Source organism: Schistocerca nitens, chromosome 3, assembly GCF_023898315.1.
Source record: "Schistocerca nitens isolate TAMUIC-IGC-003100 chromosome 3, iqSchNite1.1, whole genome shotgun sequence".
NCBI lineage: Eukaryota > Metazoa > Arthropoda > Insecta > Orthoptera > Acrididae > Schistocerca > Schistocerca nitens.
In genome coordinates, this window is record NC_064616.1 from 719,908,114 (window position 1) to 719,914,450 (window position 6,337).

A 6,337-nucleotide genomic window follows, 5' to 3' on the forward strand; every position below is an offset into this window, starting at 1 on the left:
TAATGGTACAGTTTTGTCTTTTACACAAGCACCATGCAGGGCATGAGGATAAGTACTGCTTTCAATCTTCTGCAACATGAACTAGTAATGATTAACTTTGAACGTTCTCTTCTCTCTTCTAGTACGACAATGCCGATAAAAGACAAATATTTGTGGCTGTGAAATTTTTTTTGAGCTTAAATATTTCGAAATATAGCGCGTACTTCAAAGCGAGATGCTTTCGGTAATTTCCACAACGAAACTCTGTCTCGAAATCTGGCAGAAAACCCAAAGAGATTCTGGTCATACATAAAGCACACCAGGGGCAAGACGCAATCAATATCCTCACTGCGTGATGACAACGGTGAAGTCACGGATGACAGTGCCACTAAAGCAGAGTTATTAACAACCAAAGACGACGAAGTAAATATTCCCGAATTCCAATCAAGAACAACTGCCAAGATGAGAAACATAGAAATAGACATTCTTGGTGTCGCAAAGCAGCTTAAATCATTTAATAAAAGCAAGGCTTCCGGTCCAGGTTGTATACCAGTCAGGCTCCTCTCAGAGTATGCTGATACAATAGCTCCACATTTAGCAATTATATACAGCCGCTCGCTCATAGAAAGATCCGTACCTAAAGACTGGAAAATTGCTCAAGTCACACCAATACCCAAAAAGGGAAGTAGGAGTAATCCGTTGAATTACAGGCCCATATCACTAACGTCGATTTGCAATAGTGTTTTGGAACATATACTGTATTCGAGCATTATGAAGTACCTCGAATAAAACGATTTATTGACACGTAGTCATCACGGATTCAGAAATATCGTTCTTGCGAAACACAACTATCTCTTTATAATCATAAAGTAATGAGTGCTATCGACAGGGGATGTCATATTGATTGCATATTTTTAGATTTCCAGAAGGCTTTCGACACCGTTCCTCACAAGTTCCAACCAAAATGCGTGCCTATGGAATATCGCCTCAGTTGTGCAACTGGATTCGTGATTTCCTGTGTGAAGTTATTCACATGAGTACTAAAAGAAATCGATTACGCGATAAGTCACAGAAATCTGAAAGCTTTAAATTCATCTAAATACTTAGGGATTACAATTACAAATATCCTAAATTGGAACGATCACATAGATAATGTTGTGGGTAGAGCCAACCGAAGACTGCGATTCATTGGCAGAACACTGCCAGGGATGTGGAGCCGTGCCGATACCAATGCCGTGGCGAGGTTGAGGATCCATGGCGCGAACAGTCGATCGAGGTGGTCCCACAGATTCAAGATAGGCTTTAAATCCTGGAAGTCTGGTGACCAAGGGAGTACAGTGCTCTTCGAACTACACACGTACGCTGCGAGCAGTAGCTTGTTTGTATGTTGGCAGCGCTATAGACTGTAATTAATATCGCTGACAGCACTCTGCGCCCTCAGTAAGAGACTCTGTGGTTGGACGGACTAGCAGTTAGCGAGCCGACGACTTGGACATGTGTCCTTCGCGGGGACTCCGTGTTGGTAGGACATACATTGTAAAATGACGTTTGATGTATTTGCTAATGTTTGGGTAGTGAAAGTATTGATGATTATATAATTCTTGGAACTGGATGTCACATGATTAAGGTAAAATCTGCTAAATACATCGTTTTGCTCGTCAACAAAATCTTTCTTTTGCTAACTATATACCTCCGAGTAGTTAGAATCTATAGTAGTTATAATGTTTTTATTTAGCTGGCTGTAATTGCTGTAGTTCGTGTTAAGAAGATGTTCTGTGAGGGAAGTGACTTATGAAAAAGTGTGGGTTATTGTTAGGATTTCTTCCAATTCAGGGCTATTCTTTTGGGTTAATTATTTGAAGTGATGTTGTCACTTTAGAACAGTCAGATTGCGTTACGCTTGTATATTGAGGGTAATAAAGTAATAGGTTAAGTTTGAGTTGTTTTCGTCAGGGAAAATTCTGTAGGTCAGTGTTTCATGATAAAAAAATAAGTAACGAGACAGTAGGTTCAGTTGCACTAAGCAATTTAAGTAAACACTAAGAAGTTTCACCTACTCATTTATTTCAGTGGACGCACACAAAGAAGTTTCACAGTGTGACACTTTGCACGACCTGCTGATAGATGCCGTCATGCTCGGGAAAAAGAAACTGCATGTAGAGGTGGACATGGAACCTAAGGATAGATGCATACTTTTGTTGATTCATTGTACCTTCCAGAATGATGGCTCTGAGCACTATGGAACTTAACTTCTGAGGTCATCAGTCCCCTAGAACTACTTAAACCTAACTAACCTAAGGACATCAACACATCCATGCCCGAGGTAGGATTCGAACCTGCGACCGTAGTGGTCGCGTGGTTCCAAACTGTAGCGCCTAGAACCGCTCGGCCACCCCGGCCGGCCCAGAATGATGAGATCGCCCAGTAAGTGCCACAAAAATATTCCCCAAACCATAGCTCGCCTCTCCTAAATCAAATAAAAGATCACGGTAGAATTATATTGAATATCGAAATTTTTTTGTTGTTGTGGTCGATGAAGGGTCCTCCACCTGAAAGTTCATGCAACTCTCCGAGGAAACTTGCCCCTCTTTGTTAAAGCGCAAGCCATGCCAGCGTGTTACACCTTGCAAAGGGTTCATACCTAAGAACTGTTATACTGCTGGAAAGTCATTCACCATGCATTGAGATGAGATTATCATTTATTTTTGCCTCTAACAATATTCGACAAATGATCGGAACATGGCATGCTTGAAGAGCAATATTTGTTAGACATAAATCTGTTGAATATGCAGTATACGCTTATCATTTTAAATAAAAATCCAACTACTTCCTATTTTTGACGTATGTTGTCATCTGGAAAACGCTAAAAAAGTACAGAGTGCGGCAGCGTTCATAGTAGGATATTAAAAACACACCATCAGGTGATAACTGTAATTTATTTATTACCTCTTATGTCAATTAATAGTTACAGGTATGCCATTTACGAATGTGTAAGTCATTGTTCATTGCATGGATTATTTTTTGAATATGACTCCTGTCAAATGATGCCCCCTCTGCACCACACATTCATCTAGGTGGCGTTGGAAGTTTTCCACAACTCGGCTTAATGTTTTCCCTGGGACATTGCCGATGGCAGTTCTGATGCGATCCTTCAACTCAGGACTGGTGGCATAACGTGTTCGGAACACTTCTTGCTTCAGGTAGCCCCAAAGGAAAAAGTCTGTCCATGAAAGAGCAGGTGAGTGAGGTGGCCAGGAAATGTTACCAAAACCGGAAATTACTCTAACAGGAAAGTCTGTCGCAAGAAATCCATGCAAATTATGGCTGAATGCGACGTCGCTCTGTCTTGTTGAAACCAAAATTGTTCCACATCCACATCGACCATACCTAATTGGGGAAGAACGAAGTCTTGCAGCATCTTTAGGTAGCGTTCACTGGTGACAGTTACTGCCACACCACTGTCATCCTCAAAGAAGTAAGGACCAATAATCCCAAAAGAAGGAACTCCACACCATACTGTGACACGAGAACTTTGTTCAAATGGCTCTGAGCATTATGGGACTTACCATCTGAGGTCATTAGTCCCCTAGAACTTGGATGGTTGGTTGGTTGGTTGAGGTTTAAGGGACGAAACAGCAAGCTCATCAGTCCCTTGTTTCAAATATGGTCCATTCCGCTAATGGGACATCTCAAGAAAGTCAGAACAATAAAAGGGAAAAAGCTATAAACGTAAAAGGGCAGTTATGTTGTCAATGGTAAAAACAAAATGAGGGAAGTCAGAGAGAGAACGAACCCAACACTATGCTGAAGCAGCATAGGCAAGACGACCTGTGACTTAAAAGGTGCAACCGCTAGAATGTAGAAGTACGTATGGGAAAAGGAGACTAACCAATCCTTAAAAAAAAAAAAAAAAAAAGAGTAAAAACAGAGTAAAAGGGGAAGAAAAGAGGATCTCCGTCAGGGAGGTGAATCGGGAATCTCCGAACACGACGTACACTGGGAGACACCCAAACACTCACCGCCCTGCCCCAACACCAGAGAGAGATTAAAAACCTTAAAACTGAGAATAAAAACCACTTTCCCGGAGGAAACCGAGAACCAGAGAGACCATCCGGGAATCATCAGCCAACATCTAAGGTAAAGTGTGGGGGAGTCTGTACTTAGTATGCAGAGCCAAAAGAAGGGGGCATTCAACCAAAATGTGGGCTACTGACTGGAAGGCTCCACAACCACAATGTGGGGGTGGTTCATCACGCAAAAGATAACCATGGGTCAGCCTGGTATGGCCAATGCGGAGACGACACAGTGTGGTCGAGTCCTTTCGGGAGAGGTGAAAGGAAGAACGCCACGGGCCTGGTGTCACCTTAATCACACGAATTTTATTAGACAGGGGAGTAGCCTCCCAAGAATTGGCCCATGACTGTGCGAAGTGGGATTTGATGTGAAGCCGTAAATCCGCTGCAGGAGGGGTTACAGAAAACGGGGGGTAAGTGACTGCTCCCCCAGCCAAACGATCAGCGAGCTCATTACCTGGGATACCCACATGGCCAGGGACCCAAAGGAAGTCAATGGAACAAGCAGCACGGTGAATATCAGCGAGATGGTCATGGATTGCAGAGACCAAGGGATGGCGCGAAAAACACCGGTCAATAGCAAGAAGGCCACTCATCGAGTCCGTACATAACAAAACGCGGTTGTGTTGGGACCGTTTAATAAAGGTAAGGGCCTGGGAAATTGCCATCAATTCCGCAGTAAACACCCCACATGTTGGTGGCAGCAGATGATTTTCCGTTCCAACACAGGACGTGAAGGCATACCCCACATGATCAGCAGATTTAGAGCCATCAGTGTAAAAAACAACAGCATTCCCGAAACTCCCATAAAATTTAGCGGAAAAAGGAACGGAACACCACTGGGGGGATGGAATCTCTCGGACCTCGGCGGAGATCCATCCGAATTCGAAGCCGAGGAACTAACCAAGGGGGGGGGGGGGGTGGAGGGGACGAAGCGAGGAAGTCAGGACAAAGAAGGAAGCTGAAAATCACGGCAAAGAGACGCAAGGCGCAACCCAACCGGTAAACTCGCCCGTGGGCGGGAGTCGGGTGGGCGACATCCATGGTCTGGGAACAGGATAGAATAGGAAGGATGAGTGGGAGAGGAACGGATAGCGAGTGCATAAGACAGCAGAAGCTGGGACCGCCGAACGGAAAGGGGGGGGATCCTAGCTTCAACCAGGAGACTATCAACAGGGCTAGTAGGGAAGGCACCGGTGGCCAAACGGATACCACGATGGTGGACTGGATCCAGCACATGCAGTGTGGAAGGAGCAGCTGAACCATCAACTTGACAACCATAGTCCAAGCGAGACAGAACTAGAGCACGATAAAGACGGAGAAGGAGGCAATGGTCCACACCCCAAGAGGAGTGGGCAAGGAAGCGAAGGACATTGAGTTTACGGAAACATCTTACTTTCAGGAGTCTGATATGGGGCAGCCAAGTGAGCTTGTTGTCGAAACGAAGACCCAGGAAACGAAACTGTGGGACCACAGGCGTTCGTTGGGCATCGAGATAGAGCTCTGGATCAGGGTGGATCGTAGTACGGCGACAGAAGTGGACCACCCGCGATTTTGATGGAGAGAATTGAAACCTGTGTGAGAGGGTCCATGCAGAGGCACGTGGTATAGCTCCCTGGAGCAGCCGTTCTGCAGATGCCATCGAGGAGGATCTAACCCAAATGCAGAAATCATCCACATACAGGGCAGGGGCGACCAAGGGACCGACAGAGGCCACAAGTCCATCGATAGCAATGAGGAAAAGAAGGACACTCAAGACAGATCCCTGTGGGATGCCTGTCTCCTGGGTCCATGGAGAACTAAAAACAGTACCAACTCGAACTCTGAATGACCGATGGAACAGAAACTGGCGGATACAAATCGGGAGTGGGCCCCGAAGACCCCACTGATGAAGGGTAAGTAAGATGTGATGGCGCCAGGCCGTGTCATAGGCCTTGCGAAGGTCAAAAAACACTGCAACTAAATGGCGGCGCTGGGAAAAAGCCTGCCGAACTGCGGATTCCAAGCGAAGTAAATGATCGATTGGAGACCGTCCCTCTCGAAAGCCATACTTGTAAGGGGACATTAGGTACCGAGATTCGAGGACCCAATAGAGCCGACGGGCTACCATCCATTCAAGTAACTTACAAACAACATTGGTCAAACTAATTGGCCGATAGCTGTCAACAGATAGGGGGTTCTTACCAGGCTTAAGGACAGGAACCACGATGCTATCCCTCCACTCAGAAGGGAAGTCACCCTGGAGCCAGGTACGGCTAAACACCCGAAGAAGATGTTGCCATTGT